General features: G+C 39.0%; 35 pseudogenes; all 35 read right to left on the bottom strand.

Annotated features, from left to right (window-relative positions):
- Positions 1-123: 123 nt before the first annotated feature.
- Positions 124-242, bottom strand: LOC122340247 (annotated as a pseudogene).
- Positions 243-517: 275 nt separating this feature from the next.
- On the bottom strand, positions 518-637 carry LOC122340213 (annotated as a pseudogene).
- A 276-nt stretch (positions 638-913) lies between these two features.
- LOC122340254 lies at positions 914-1032 on the bottom strand (annotated as a pseudogene).
- Positions 1033-1305: 273 nt separating this feature from the next.
- LOC122340273 lies at positions 1306-1422 on the bottom strand (annotated as a pseudogene).
- Positions 1423-1697: 275 nt separating this feature from the next.
- LOC122340263 lies at positions 1698-1815 on the bottom strand (annotated as a pseudogene).
- Positions 1816-2087: 272 nt separating this feature from the next.
- On the bottom strand, positions 2088-2206 carry LOC122340231 (annotated as a pseudogene).
- A 273-nt stretch (positions 2207-2479) lies between these two features.
- On the bottom strand, positions 2480-2596 carry LOC122340271 (annotated as a pseudogene).
- Positions 2597-2869: 273 nt separating this feature from the next.
- LOC122340200 lies at positions 2870-2988 on the bottom strand (annotated as a pseudogene).
- Positions 2989-3263: 275 nt separating this feature from the next.
- Positions 3264-3380, bottom strand: LOC122340205 (annotated as a pseudogene).
- A 273-nt stretch (positions 3381-3653) lies between these two features.
- Positions 3654-3772, bottom strand: LOC122340276 (annotated as a pseudogene).
- Positions 3773-4042: 270 nt separating this feature from the next.
- Positions 4043-4161, bottom strand: LOC122340226 (annotated as a pseudogene).
- Positions 4162-4433: 272 nt separating this feature from the next.
- LOC122340270 lies at positions 4434-4550 on the bottom strand (annotated as a pseudogene).
- A 273-nt stretch (positions 4551-4823) lies between these two features.
- LOC122340215 lies at positions 4824-4942 on the bottom strand (annotated as a pseudogene).
- Positions 4943-5217: 275 nt separating this feature from the next.
- LOC122340206 lies at positions 5218-5334 on the bottom strand (annotated as a pseudogene).
- Positions 5335-5607: 273 nt separating this feature from the next.
- Positions 5608-5726, bottom strand: LOC122340198 (annotated as a pseudogene).
- Positions 5727-6386: 660 nt separating this feature from the next.
- LOC122340204 lies at positions 6387-6505 on the bottom strand (annotated as a pseudogene).
- A 274-nt stretch (positions 6506-6779) lies between these two features.
- LOC122340199 lies at positions 6780-6898 on the bottom strand (annotated as a pseudogene).
- A 272-nt stretch (positions 6899-7170) lies between these two features.
- On the bottom strand, positions 7171-7287 carry LOC122340225 (annotated as a pseudogene).
- Positions 7288-7565: 278 nt separating this feature from the next.
- On the bottom strand, positions 7566-7684 carry LOC122340261 (annotated as a pseudogene).
- Positions 7685-7957: 273 nt separating this feature from the next.
- LOC122340269 lies at positions 7958-8074 on the bottom strand (annotated as a pseudogene).
- Positions 8075-8345: 271 nt separating this feature from the next.
- Positions 8346-8463, bottom strand: LOC122340217 (annotated as a pseudogene).
- A 272-nt stretch (positions 8464-8735) lies between these two features.
- LOC122340253 lies at positions 8736-8854 on the bottom strand (annotated as a pseudogene).
- Positions 8855-9122: 268 nt separating this feature from the next.
- On the bottom strand, positions 9123-9241 carry LOC122340252 (annotated as a pseudogene).
- Positions 9242-9513: 272 nt separating this feature from the next.
- LOC122340272 lies at positions 9514-9632 on the bottom strand (annotated as a pseudogene).
- A 274-nt stretch (positions 9633-9906) lies between these two features.
- Positions 9907-10025, bottom strand: LOC122340239 (annotated as a pseudogene).
- A 272-nt stretch (positions 10026-10297) lies between these two features.
- Positions 10298-10416, bottom strand: LOC122340212 (annotated as a pseudogene).
- Positions 10417-10690: 274 nt separating this feature from the next.
- LOC122340224 lies at positions 10691-10807 on the bottom strand (annotated as a pseudogene).
- Positions 10808-11076: 269 nt separating this feature from the next.
- On the bottom strand, positions 11077-11194 carry LOC122340214 (annotated as a pseudogene).
- Positions 11195-11466: 272 nt separating this feature from the next.
- LOC122340209 lies at positions 11467-11582 on the bottom strand (annotated as a pseudogene).
- A 273-nt stretch (positions 11583-11855) lies between these two features.
- Positions 11856-11973, bottom strand: LOC122340262 (annotated as a pseudogene).
- Positions 11974-12248: 275 nt separating this feature from the next.
- Positions 12249-12367, bottom strand: LOC122340260 (annotated as a pseudogene).
- Positions 12368-12645: 278 nt separating this feature from the next.
- On the bottom strand, positions 12646-12764 carry LOC122340258 (annotated as a pseudogene).
- Positions 12765-13039: 275 nt separating this feature from the next.
- On the bottom strand, positions 13040-13156 carry LOC122340220 (annotated as a pseudogene).
- A 271-nt stretch (positions 13157-13427) lies between these two features.
- On the bottom strand, positions 13428-13550 carry LOC122340211 (annotated as a pseudogene).
- A 670-nt stretch (positions 13551-14220) lies between these two features.
- On the bottom strand, positions 14221-14342 carry LOC122340219 (annotated as a pseudogene).
- Positions 14343-14631: the final 289 nt, after the last annotated feature.

Genomic DNA, 14631 nt, shown 5'->3' with positions numbered 1-14631 from the left:
CTGTTTAAAGAACAGCTACTTTAAAGGCAATTGAATTAAATAAGCAGTAAGGAAAGCAAAGAGCTGGTCAAACTTTGGCCACACTAAGGGCCAGTGTATTAGATAAGTAGTGAAAAAACTCAAAACTTACAGCACCTGGTATTCCTAGGCAGTCTCCCATCCAAGTACTAACTAGGCCCAACTCTGCTTAGCTTCTGAGATCAGGCGAGATCAGGCGTGAACAGGGTGGTATGGCCGTGTGAAAAGCTGCTGCAAAAAGCCCCTATTTTAAGGTGAGGCACACTAAGTGCCATTATACTAGATAAGTAATGAATGAAATACAAAAAAATACTTCAAAATGAGCTACATTAAAGATAAGAGCATTAGTTAAGTAGTTAAAAACAGTCAAACTCTGTTTAAAGAACAGCTACTTTAAAGGCAATTGAATTAAATAAGCAGTAAGGGGAAAGCAAAGAGCTGGTCAAACTTTGGCCACACTAAGGGCCAGTGTATTAGATAAGTAGTGAAAAAACTCAAAAACTTACAGCACCTGGTATTCCTAGGCAGTCTCCCATCCAAGTACTAACTAGGCCCAACTCTGCTTAAGCTTCTGAGATCAGGCGAGATCAGGCGTGAACAGGGTGGTATGGCCGTGCGAAAGCTGCTGCAAAAAGCCCCTATTTTAAGGTGAGGCACACTAAGTGCCATTATACTAGATAAGTAATGAATGAAATACAAAAAAATACTTCAAAATGAGCTACATTAAAGATAAGAGCATTAGTTAAGTAGTTAAAAACAGTCAAACTCTGTTTAAAGAACAGCTACTTTAAAGGCAATTGAATTAAATAAGCAGTAAAGGAAAGCAAAGAGCTGGTCAAACTTTGGCCACACTAAGGGCCAGTGTATTAGATAGATAAGTAGTGAAAAAACTCAAAACTTACAGCACCTGGTATTCCTAGGCAGTCTCCCATCCAAGTACTAACTAGGCCCAACTCTGCTTAGCTTCTGAGATCAGGCGAGATCAGGCGTGAACAGGGTGGTATGGCCGTGCGAAAGCTGCTGCAAAAAGCCCCTATTTTAAGGTGAGGCACACTAAGTGCCATTATACTAGATAAGTAATGAATGAAATACAAAAAATACTTCAAAATGAGCTACATTAAAGATAAGAGCATTAGTTAAGTAGTTAAAAACAGTCAAACTCTGTTTAAAGAACAGCTACTTTAAAGGCAATTGAATTAAATAAGCAGTAAGGGAAAGCAAAGAGCTGGTCAAAATTTTGGCCACACTAAGGGCCAGTGTATTAGATGAGTAGTGAAAAAACTCAGAAACTTACAGCACCTGGTATTCCTAGGCAGTCTCCCATCCAAGTACTAACTAGGCCCAACTCTGTAGCTTCTGAGATCAGGCGAGATCAGGCGTGAACAGGGTGGTATGGCCGTAAGCAGAAAGCTGCTGCAAAAAGCCCCTATTTTAAGGTGAGGCACACTAAGTGCCATTATACTAGATAAGTATTGAATGAAATACAAAAAAATACTTCAAAATGAGCTACATTAAAAATAAGAGCATTAGTTAAGTAGTTAAAAACAGTCAAACTCTGTTTAAAGAACAGCTACTTTAAAGGCAATTGAATTAAATAAGCAGTAAGGAAAGCAAAGAGCTGGTCAAACTTTGGCCACACTAAGGGCCAGTGTATTAGATAAGTAGTGAAAAAACTCAAAAACTTACAGCACCTGGTATTCCTAGGCAGTCTCCCATCCAAGTACTAACTAGGCCCAACTCTGCTTAGCTTCTGAGATCAGGCGAGATCAGGCGTGAACAGGGTGGTATGGCGTAAGCGAAAGCTGCTGCAAAAAGCCCCTATTTTAAGGTGAGGCACACTAAGTGCCATTATACTAGATAAGTAATGAATGAAATACAAAAAATACTTCAAAATGAGCTACATTAAAGATAAGAGCATTAGTTAAGTAGTTAAAACAGTCAAACTCTGTTTAAAGAACAGCTACTTTAAAGGCAATTGAATTAAATAAGCAGTAAGGAAAGCAAAGAGCTGGTCAAACTTTGGCCACACTAAGGGCCAGTGTATTAGATAAGTAGTGAAAAAACTCAAAAACTTACAGCACCTGGTATTCCTAGGCAGTCTCCCATCCAAGTACTAACTAGGCCCAACTCTGCTTAGCTTCTGAGATCAGGCGAGATCAGGCGTGAACAGGGTGGTATGGCCGTAAGCGAAAAGCTGCTGCAAAAAGCCCCTATTTTAAGGTGAGGCACACTAAGTGCCATTATACTAGATAAGTAATGAATGAAATACAAAAATACTTCAAAATGAGCTACATTAAAGATAAGAGCATTAGTTAAGTAGTTAAAAACAGTCAAACTCTGTTTAAAGAACAGCTACTTTAAAGGCAATTGAATTAAATAAGCAGTAAGGGAAAGCAAAGAGCTGGTCAAACTTTGGCCACACTAAGGGCCAGTGTATTAGATAAGTAGTGAAAAAACTCAAAACTTACAGCACCTGGTATTCCTAGGCAGTCTCCCATCCAAGTACTAACTAGGCCCAACTCTGTAGCTTCTGAGATCAGGCGAGATCAGGCGTGAACAGGGTGGTATGGCCGTAAGCGAAAGCTGCTGCAAAAGCCCCTATTTTAAGGTGAGGGCACACTAAGTGCCATTATACTAGATAAGTAATGAATGAAATACAAAAAATACTTCAAAATGAGCTACATTAAAGATAAGAGCATTAGTTAAGTAGTTAAAAACAGTCAAACTCTGTTTAAAGAACAGCTACTTTAAAGGCAATTGAATTAAATAAGCAGTAAGGGAAAGCAAAGAGCTGGTCAAACTTTGGCCACACTAAGGGCCAGTGTATTAGATAAGTAGTGAAAAAACTCAAAACTTACAGCACCTGGTATTCCTAGGCAGTCTCCCATCCAAGTACTAACTAGGCCCAACTCTGCTTAGCTTCTGAGATCAGGCGAGATCAGGCGTGAACAGGGTGGGATGGCCGTAGCGAAAGCTGCTGCAAAAAGCCCCTATTTTAAGGTGAGGCACACTAAGTGCCATTATACTAGATAAGTAATGAATGAAATACAAAAAAATACTTCAAAATGAGCTACATTAAAGATAAGAGCATTAGTTAAGTAGTTAAAAACAGTCAAACTCTGTTTTAAAGAACAGCTACTTTAAAGGCAATTGAATTAAATAAGCAGTAAAGGAAAGCAAAGAGCTGGTCAAACTTTGGCCACACTAAGGGCCAGTGTATTAGATAAGTAGTGAAAAAACTCAAAAACTTACAGCACCTGGTATTCCTAGGCAGTCTCCCATCCAAGTACTAACTAGGCCCAACTCTGTAGCTTCTGAGATCAGGCGAGATCAGGCGTGAACAGGGTGGGATGGCCGTAAGTGAAAGCTGCTGCAAAAAGCCCCTATTTTAAGGTGAGGCACACTAAGTGCCATTATACTAGATAAGTAATGAATGAAATACAAAAAATACTTTCAAAATGAGCTACATTAAAGATAAGAGCATTAGTTAAGTAGTTAAAAACAGTCAAACTCTGTTTAAGAACAGCTACTTTAAAGGCAATTGAATTAAATAAGCAGTAAGGGAAAGCAAAGAGCTGGTCAAACTTTGGCCACACTAAGGCCAGTGTATTAGATAAGTAGTGAAAAAACTCAAAAACTTACAGCACCTGGTATTCCTAGGCAGTCTCCCATCCAAGTACTAACTAGGCCCAACTCTGCTTAGCTTCTGAGATCAGGCGAGATCAGGCGTGAACAGGGTGGGATGGCCGTGCGAAAGCTGCTGCAAAAGCCCCTATTTTAAGGTGAGGCACACTAAGTGCCATTATACTAGATAAGTAATGAATGAAATACAAAAAAATACTTCAAAATGAGCTACATTAAAGATAAGAGCATTAGTTAAGTAGTTAAAAACAGTCAAACTCTGTTTAAAGAACAGCTACTTTAAAGGCAATTGAATTAAATAAGCAGTAAGGAAAGCAAAGAGCTGGTCAAACTTTGGCCACACTAAGGGCCAGTGTATTAGATAAGTAGTGAAAAACTCAAAAACTTACAGCACCTGGTATTCCTAGGCAGTCTCCCATCCAAGTACTAACTAGGCCCAACTCTGCTTAGCTTCTGAGATCAGGCGAGATCAGGCGTGAACAGGGTGGTATGGCCGTAAGCGAAAGCTGCTGCAAAAGCCCCTATTTTAAGGTGAGGCACACTAAGTGCCATTATACTAGATAAGTAATGAATGAAATACAAAAAATACTTCAAAATGAGCTACATTAAAGATAAGAGCATTAGTTAAGTAGTTAAAAACAGTCAAACTCTGTTTAAAGAACAGCTACTTTAAAGGCAATTGAATTAAATAAGCAGTAAGGAAAGCAAAGAGCTGGTCAAACTTTGGCCACACTAAGGGCCAGTGTATTAGATAAGTAGTGAAAAAACTCAAAAACTTACAGCACCTGGTATTCCTAGGCAGTCTCCCATCCAAGTACTAACTAGGCCCAACTCTGTAGCTTCTGAGATCAGGCGAGATCAGGCGTGAACAGGGTGGTATGGCCGTAAGCGAAAGCTGCTGCAAAAAGCCCCTATTTTTAGGTGAGGCACACTAAGTGCCATTATACTAGATAAGTAATGAATGAAATACAAAAAATACTTCAAAATGAGCTACATTAAAGATAAGAGCATTAGTTAAGTAGTTAAAAACAGTCAAACTCTGTTTAAAGAACAGCTACTTTAAAGGCAATTGAATTAAATAAGCAGTAAGGGAAAGCAAAGAGCTGGTCAAACTTTGGCCACACTAAGGGCCAGTGTATTAGATAAGTAGTGAAAAAACTCAAAACTTACAGCACCTGGTATTCCTAGGCAGTCTCCCATCCAAGTACTAACTAGGCCCAACTCTGCTTAGCTTCTGAGATCAGGCGAGATCAGGCGTGAACAGGGTGGTATGGCCGTAAGCGAAAGCTGCTGCAAAAGCCCCCTATTTTAAGGTGAGGCACACTAAGTGCCATTATACTAGATAAGTAATGAATGAAATACAAAAAAATACTTCAAAATGAGCTACATTAAAGATAAGAGCATTAGTTAAGTAGTTAAAAACAGTCAAACTCTGTTTAAAGAACAGCTACTTTAAAGGCAATTGAATTAAATAAGCAGTAAGGGAAAGCAAAGAGCTGGTCAAACTTTGGCCACACTAAGGGCCAGTGTATTAGATAAGTAGTGAAAAAACTCAAAAACTTACAGCACCTGGTATTCCTAGGCAGTCTCCCATCCAAGTACTAACTAGGCCCAACTCTGTAGCTTCTGAGATCAGGCGAGATCAGGCGTGAACAGGGTGGTATGGCCGTAAAGCAGCTGCTGCAAAAAGCCCCTATTTTTTAAGGTGAGGCACACTAAGTGCCATTATACTAGATAAGTAATGAATGAAATACAAAAAATACTTCAAAATGAGCTACATTAAAGATAAGAGCATTAGTTAAGTAGTTAAAAACAGTCAAACTCTGTTTAAAGAACAGCTACTTTAAAGGCAATTGAATTAAATAAGCAGTAAAGGAAAGCAAAGAGCTGGTCAAACTTTGGCCACACTAAGGGCCAGTGTATTAGATAAGTAGTGAAAAAACTCAAAACTTACAGCACCTGGTATTCCTAGGCAGTCTCCCATCCAAGTACTAACTAGGCCCAACTCTGCTTAGCTTCTGAGATCAGGCGAGATCAGGCGTGAACAGGGTGGTATGGCCGTAAGTGAAAGCTGCTGCAAAAGCCCCTATTTTAAGGTGAGGCACACTAAGTGCCATTATACTAGATAAGTAATGAATGAAATACAAAAAATACTTCAAAATGAGCTACATTAAAGATAAGAGCATTAGTTAAGTAGTTAAAAACAGTCAAACTCTGTTTAAAGAACAGCTACTTTAAAGGCAATTGAATTAAATAAGCAGTAAGGAAAGCAAAGAGCTGGTCAAACTTTGGCCACACTAAAGGGCCAGTGTATTAGATAAGTAGTGAAAAAACTCAAAACTTACAGCACCTGGTATTCCTAGGCAGTCTCCCATCCAAGTACTAACTAGGCCCAACTCTGTAGCTTCTGAGATCAGGCGAGATCAGGCGTGAACAGGGTGGGTATGGCCGTGCGAAAGCTGCTGCAAAAGCCCCTATTTTAAGGTGAGGCACACTAAGTGCCATTATACTAGATAAGTAATGAATGAAATACAAAAAAATACTTCAAAATGAGCTACATTAAAGATAAGAGCATTAGTTAAGTAGTTAAAAACAGTCAAACTCTGTTTAAAGAACAGCTACTTTAAAGGCAATTGAATTAAATAAGCAGTAAGGAAAGCAAAGAGCTGGTCAAACTTTGGCCACACTAAGGGCCAGTGTATTAGATAAGTAGTGAAAAAACTCAAAACTTACAGCACCTGGTATTCCTAGGCAGTCTCCCATCCAAGTACTAACTAGGCCCAACTCTGCTTAGCTTCTGAGATCAGGCGAGATCAGGCGTGAACAGGGTGGTATGGCCGTAAGCGAAAGCTGCTGCAAAAAGCCCCTATTTTAAGGTGAGGCACACTAAGTGCCATTATACTAGATAAGTAATGAATGAAATACAAAAAAATACTTCAAAATGAGCTACATTAAAGATAAGAGCATTAGTTAAGTAGTTAAAAACAGTCAAACTCTGTTTAAAGAACAGCTACTTTAAAGGCAATTGAATTAAATAAGCAGTAAGGAAAGCAAAGAGCTGGTCAAACTTTGGCCACACTAAGGGCCAGTGTATTAGATAAGTAGTGAAAAAACTCAAAAACTTACAGCACCTGGTATTCCTAGGCAGTCTCCCATCCAAGTACTAACTAGGCCCAACTCTGCTTAGCTTCTGAGATCAGGCGAGATCAGGCGTGAACAGGGTGGGATGGCCGTAGCGAAAGCTGCTGCAAAAGCCCCTATTTTAAGGTGAGGCACACTAAGTGCCATTATACTAGATAAGTAATGAATGAAATACAAAAAAATACTTCAAAATGAGCTACATTAAAGATAAGAGCATTAGTTAAGTAGTTAAAAACAGTCAAACTCTGTTTAAAGAACAGCTACTTTAAAGGCAATTGAATTAAATAAGCAGTAAAGGAAAGCAAAGAGCTGGTCAAACTTTGGCCACACTAAGGGCCAGTGTATTAGATAAGTAGTGAAAAAACTCAAAACTTACAGCACCTGGTATTCCTAGGCAGTCTCCCATCCAAGTACTAACTAGGCCCAACTCTGTAGCTTCTGAGATCAGGCGAGATCAGGCGTGAACAGGGTGGTATGGCCGTGCGAAAGCTGCTGCAAAAGCCCCTATTTTAAGGTGAGGCACACTAAGTGCCATTATACTAGATAAGTAATGAATGAAATACAAAAAATAAAAAAATACTTCAAAATGAGCTACATTAAAGATAAGAGCATTAGTTAAGTAGTTAAAAACAGTCAAACTCTGTTTAAAGAACAGCTACTTTAAAGGCAATTGAATTAAATAAGCAGTAAAGGAAAGCAAAGAGCTGGTCAAACTTTGGCCACACTAGAGGCCAGTGTATTAGATAAGTAGTGAAAAAACTCAAAACTTACAGCACCTGGTATTCCTAGGCAGTCTCCCATCCAAGTACTAACTAGGCCCAACTCTGCTTAGCTTCTGAGATCAGGCGAGATCAGGCGTGAAGGAGGTGGTATGGCCGTAAGCGAAAGCTGCTGCAAAAAGCCCCTATTTTAAGGTGAGGCACACTAAGTGCCATTATACTAGATAAGTAATGAATGAAATACAAAAAAATACTTCAAAATGAGCTACATTAAAGATAAGAGCATTAGTTAAGTAGTTAAAAACAGTCAAACTCTGTTTAAAGAACAGCTACTTTAAAGGCAATTGAATTAAATAAGCAGTAAGGAAAGCAAAGAGCTGGTCAAACTTTGGCCACACTAAGGGCCAGTGTATTAGATAAGTAGTGAAAAAACTCAAAACTTACAGCACCTGGTATTCCTAGGCAGTCTCCCATCCAAGTACTAACTAGGCCCAACTCTGTAGCTTCTGAGATCAGGCGAGATCAGGCGTGAACAGGGTGGTATGGCCGTAAGCGAAAGCTGCTGCAAAAAGCCCCTATTTTAAGGTGAGGCACACTAAGTGCCATTATACTAGATAAGTAATGAATGAAATACAAAAAAATACTTCAAAATGAGCTACATTAAAGATAAGCATTAGTTAAGTAGTTAAAAACAGTCAAACTCTGTTTAAAGAACAGCTACTTTAAAGGCAATTGAATTAAATAAGCAGTAAGGAAAGCAAAGAGCTGGTCAAACTTTGGCCACACTAAGGGCCAGTGTATTAGATAAGTAGTGAAAAAACTCAAAACTTACAGCACCTGGTATTCCTAGGCAGTCTCCCATCCAAGTACTAACTTAGGCCCAACTCTGTAGCTTCTGAGATCAGGCGAGATCAGGCGTGAACAGGGTGGTATGGCCGTAAGCGAAAGCTGCTGCAAAAGCCCCCCTTTTAAGGTGAGGCACACTAAGTGCCATTATACTAGATAAGTAATGAATGAAATACAAAAAAATACTTCAAAATGAGCTACATTAAAGATAAGAGCATTAGTTAAGTAGTTAAAAACAGTCAAACTCTGTTTAAAGAACAGCTACTTTAAAGGCAATTGAATTAAATAAGCAGTAAGGAAAGCAAAGAGCTGGTCAAACTTTGGCCACACTAAGGGCCAGTGTATTAGATAAGTAGTGAAAAAACTCAAAACTTACAGCACCTGGTATTCCTAGGCAGTCTCCCATCCAAGTACTAACTAGGCCCAACTCTGCTTAGCTTCTGAGATCAGGCGAGATCAGGCGTGAACAGGGTGGTATGGCCGTGCGAAGCTGCTGCAAAAAGCCCTATTTTAAGGTGAGGCACACTAAGTGCCATTACTAGATAAGTAATGAATGAAATACAAAAAAATACTTCAAAATGAGCTACATTAAAGATAAGAGCATTAGTTAAGTAGTTAAAAACAGTCAAACTCTGTTTAAAGAACAGCTACTTTAAAGGCAATTGAATTAAATAAGCAGTAAGGGAAAGCAAAGAGCTGGTCAAACTTTGGCCACACTAAGGGCCAGTGTATTAGATAAGTAGTGAAAAAACTCAAAACTTACAGCACCTGGTATTCCTAGGCAGTCTCCCATCCAAGTACTAACTAGGCCCAACTCTGCTTAGCTTCTGAGATCAGGCGAGATCAGGCGTGAACAGGGTGGTATGGCCGTGCGAAAGCTGCTGCAAAAGCCCCTATTTTAAGGTGAGGCACACTAAGTGCCATTATACTAGATAAGTAATGAATGAAATACAAAAAAATACTTCAAAATGAGCTACATTAAAGATAAGAGCATTAGTTAAGTAGTTAAAAACAGTCAAACTCTGTTTAAAGAACAGCTACTTTAAAGGCAATTGAATTAAATAAGCAGTAAGGGAAAGCAAAGAGCTGGTCAAACTTTGGCCACACTAAGGGCCAGTGTATTAGATAAGTAGTGAAAAAACTCAAAAACTTACAGCACCTGGTATTCCTAGGCAGTCTCCCATCCAAGTACTAACTAGGCCCAACTCTGCTTAGCTTCTGAGATCAGGCGAGATCAGGCGTGAACAGGGTGGTATGGCCGTAAGCGAAAGCTGCTGCAAAAAGCCCCCTATTTTAAGGTGAGGCACACTAAGTGCCATTATACTAGATAAGTAATGAATGAAATACAAAAAAATACTTCAAAATGAGCTACATTAAAGATAAGAGCATTAGTTAAGTAGTTAAAAACAGTCAAACTCTGTTTAAAGAACAGCTACTTTAAAGGCAATTGAATTAAATAAGCAGTAAGGAAAGCAAAGAGCTGGTCAAACTTTGGCCACACTAAGGGCCAGTGTATTAGATAAGTAGTGAAAAAACTCAAAACTTACAGCACCTGGTATTCCTAGGCAGTCTCCCATCCAAGTACTAACTAGGCCCAACTCTGCTTAGCTTCTGAGATCAGGCGAGATCAGGCGTGAACAGGGTGGTATGGCCGTAAGAAAGCTGCTGCAAAAAGCCCTATTTTAAGGTGAGGCACACTAAGTGCCATTATACTAGATAAGTAATGAATGAAATACAAAAAAATACTTCAAAATGAGCTACATTAAAGATAAGAGCATTAGTTAAGTAGTTAAAAACAGTCAAACTCTGTTTAAGAACAGCTACTTTAAAGGCAATTGAATTAAATAAGCAGTAAGGGAAAGCAAAGAGCTGGTCAAACTTTGGCCACACACTAAGGGCCAGTGTATTAGATAAGTAGTGAAAAAACTCAAAACTTACAGCACCTGGTATTCCTAGGCAGTCTCCCATCCAAGTACTAACTAGGCCCAACTCTGCTTAGCTTCTGAGATCAGGCGAGATCAGGCGTGAACAGGGTGGGATGGCCGTGGCAAAAAGCTGCTGCAAAAAGCCCCTATTTTAAGGTGAGGCACACTAAGTGCCATTATACTAGATAAGTAATGAATGAAATACAAAAAAATACTTCAAAATGAGCTACATTAAAGATAAGAGCATTAGTTAAGTAGTTAAAAACAGTCAAACTCTGTTTAAAGAACAGCTACTTTAAAGGCAATTGAATTAAATAAGCAGTAAGGAAAGCAAAGAGCTGGTCAAACTTTGGCCACACTAAGGGCCAGTGTATTAGATAAGTAGTGAAAAAACTCAAAAACTTACAGCACCTGGTATTCCTAGGCAGTCTCCCATCCAAGTACTAACTAGGCCCAACTCTGTAGCTTCTGAGATCAGGCGAGATCAGGCGTGAACAGGGTGGTATGGCCGTGCGAAAAGCTGCTGCAAAAAGCCCCTATTTTAAGGTGAGGCACACTAAGTGCCATTATACTAGATAAGTAATGAATGAAATACAAAAAATACTTCAAAATGAGCTACATTAAAGATAAGAGCATTAGTTAAGTAGTTAAAAACAGTCAAACTCTGTTTAAGAACAGCTACTTTAAAGGCAATTGAATTAAATAAGCAGTAAGGAAAGCAAAGAGCTGGTCAAACTTTGGCCACACTAAGGGCCAGTGTATTAGATAAGTAGTGAAAAACTCAAAACTTACAGCACCTGGTATTCCTAGGCAGTCTCCATCCAAGTACTAACTAGGCCCAACTCTGCTTAGCTTCTGAGATCAGGCGAGATCAGGCGTGAACAGGGTGGTATGGCCGTGTAGAAAGCTGCTGCAAAAGCCCCTATTTTAAGGTGAGGCACACTAAGTGCCATTATACTAGATAAGTAATGAATGAAATACAAAAAAATACTTCAAAATGAGCTACATTAAAGATAAGAGCATTAGTTAAGTAGTTAAAAACAGTCAAACTCTGTTTAAAGAACAGCTACTTTAAAGGCAATTGAATTAAATAAGCAGTAAGGAAAGCAAAGAGCTGGTCAAACTTTGGCCACACTAAGGGCCAGTGTATTAGATAAGTAGTGAAAAAACTCAAAAACTTACAGCACCTGGTATTCCTAGGCAGTCTCCCATCCAAGTACTAACTAGGCCCAACTCTGCTTAGCTTCTGAGATCAGGCGAGATCAGGCGTGAACAGGGTGGTATGGCAAGTGAAAGCTGCTGCAAAAAGCCCCTATTTTAAGGTGAGGCACACTAAGTGCCATTATACTAGATAAGTAATGAATGAAATACAAAAAAATACTTCAAAATGAGCTACATTAAAGATAAGAGCATTAGTTAAGTAGTTAAAAACAGTCAAACTCTGTTTAAAGAACAGCTACTTTAAAGGCAATTGAATTAAATAAGCAGTAAGGAAAGCAAAGAGCTGGTCAAACTTTGGCCACACTAAGGGCCAGTGTATTAGATAAGTAGTGAAAAAACTCAAAACTTACAGCACCTGGTATTCCTAGGCAGTCTCCCATCCAAGTACTAACTAGGCCCAACTCTGCTTAGCTTCTGAGATCAGGCGAGATCAGGCGTGAACAGGGTGGTATGGCGTAAGCGAAAGCTGCTGCAAAAAGCCCCTATTTTAAGGTGAGGCACACTAAGTGCCATTATACTAGATAAGTAATGAATGAAATACAAAAAAATACTTCAAAATGAGCTACATTAAAGATAAGAGCATTAGTTAAGTAGTTAAAAACAGTCAAACTCTGTTTAAAGAACAGCTACTTTAAAGGCAATTGAATTAAATAAGCAGTAAAGGAAAGCAAAGAGCTGGTCAAACTTTGGCCACACTAAGGGCCAGTGTATTAGATAAGTAGTGAAAAAACTCAAAAACTTACAGCACCTGGTATTCCTAGGCAGTCTCCCATCCAAGTACTAACTAGGCCCAACTCTGCTTAGCTTCTGAGATCAGGCGAGATCAGGCGTGAACAGGGTGGTATGGCCGTAAGCGAAAGCTGCTGCAAAAAGCCCCTATTTTTAAAGGTGAGGCACACTAAGTGCCATTATACTAGATAAGTAATGAATGAAATACAAAAAAAAATACTTCAAAATGAGCTACATTAAAGATAAGAGCATTAGTTAAGTAGTTAAAAACAGTCAAACTCTGTTTAAAGAACAGCTACTTTAAAGGCAATTGAATTAAATAAGCAGTAAGGAAAGCAAAGAGCTGGTCAAACTTTGGCCACACTAAGGGCCAGTGTATTAGATAAGTAGTGAAAAAACTCAAAAACTTACAGCACCTGGTATTCCTAGGCAGTCTCCCATCCAAGTACTAACTAGGCCCAACTCTGCTTAGCTTCTGAGATCAGACGAGATCAGGCGTGAACAGGGTGGTATGGCCGTGGCGAAAGCTGCTGCAAAAAGCCCCCTATTTTAAGGTGAGGCACACTAAGTGCCATTATACTAGATAAGTAATGAATGAAATACAAAAAAATACTTCAAAATGAGCTACATTAAAGATAAGAGCATTAGTTAAGTAGTTAAAAACAGTCAAACTCTGTTTAAAGAACAGCTACTTTAAAGGCAATTGAATTAAATAAGCAGTAAGGGAAAGCAAAGAGCTGGTCAAACTTTGGCCACACTAAGGGCCAGTGTATTAGATAAGTAGTGAAAAAACTCAAAAACTTACAGCACCTGGTATTCCTAGGCAGTCTCCCATCCAAGTACTAACTAGGCCCAACTCTGTAGCTTCTGAGATCAGGCGAGATCAGGCGTGAACAGGGTGGTATGGCCGTGAAAGCTGCTGCAAAAAGCCCCCTATTTTAAGGTGAGGCACACTAAGTGCCATTATACTAGATAAGTAATGAATGAAATACAAAAAAAATACTTCAAAATGAGCTACATTAAAGATAAGAGCATTAGTTAAGTAGTTAAAAACAGTCAAACTCTGTTTAAAGAACAGCTACTTTAAAGGCAATTGAATTAAATAAGCAGTAAGGGAAAGCAAAGAGCTGGTCAAACTTTGGCCACACTAAGGGCCAGTGTATTAGATAAGTAGTGAAAAACTCAAAACTTACAGCACCTGGTATTCCTAGGCAGTCTCCCATCCAAGTACTAACTAGGCCCAACTCTGCTTAGCTTCTGAGATCAGAGCGAGATCAGGCGTGAACAGAGTGTGAGTATGGCCGTGAAAGCGAAAGCTGCTGCAAAAAGCCCCTATTTTAAGGTGAGGCACACTAAGTGCCATTATACTAGATAAGTAATGAATGAAATACAAAAAAATACTTCAAAATGAGCTACATTAAAGATAAGAGCATTAGTTAAGTAGTTAAAAACAGTCAAACTCTGTTTAAAGAACAGCTACTTTAAAGGCAATTGAATTAAATAAGCAGTAAGGAAAGCAAAGAGCTGGTCAAACTTTGGCCACACTAAGGGCCAGTGTATTAGATAAGTAGTGAAAAACTCAAAAACTTACAGCACCTGGTATTCCTAGGCAGTCTCCCATCCAGAAGTACTAACTAGGCCCAACTCTGTAGCTTCTGAGATCAGAAGGAGATCAGGCGTGAACAGGGTGGTATGGCCGTAGCGAAAGCTGCTGCAAAAAGCCCCTATTTTAAGGTGAGGCACACTAAGTGCCATTATACTAGATAAGTAATGAATGAAATACAAAAAAATACTTCAAAATGAGCTACATTAAAGATAAGAGCATTAGTTAAGTAGTTAAAAACAGTCAAACTCTGTTTAAAGAACAGCTACTTTAAAGGCAATTGAATTAAATAAGCAGTAAGGGAAAGCAAAGAAGCTGGTCAAACTTTGGCCACACTAAGGGCCAGTGTATTAGATAAGTAGTGAAAAAACTCAAAAACTTACAGCACCTGGTATTCCTAGGCAGTCTCCCATCCAAGTACTAACTAGACCCAACTCTGCTTAGCTTCTGAGATCAGACGAGATCAGGCGTGAACAGAGGGTGGTGTGGCACGTAAACTAAAAGCTGCTGCAAAAAGCCCCTATTTTTAGGGTGAGGCACACTAAGTGCAATTATACTAGAAAAGTAATGAATAAAATACAAAAAATACTTCAAAATGAGCTACATTAAAGATAAGAGCATTAGTTAAGTAGTTAAAAACAGTCAAACTCTGTTTAAAGAACAGCTACTTTAAAGGCAATTGAATTAAATAAGCAGTAAGGAAAGCAAAGAGTTGGTCAAACTTTGGCCACACTAAGGACCAGTGTATTAGATAAGTAGTGAAAAAACTCAAAACATACAGCACCTG

Source organism: Puntigrus tetrazona, unplaced genomic scaffold (genome assembly GCF_018831695.1).
Source record: "Puntigrus tetrazona isolate hp1 unplaced genomic scaffold, ASM1883169v1 S000001001, whole genome shotgun sequence".
Lineage (NCBI taxonomy): Eukaryota > Metazoa > Chordata > Actinopteri > Cypriniformes > Cyprinidae > Puntigrus > Puntigrus tetrazona.
The sequence above is the reverse complement of the archived record's forward strand: the minus strand, read 5'-3'. Positions and strand labels throughout refer to the sequence as shown.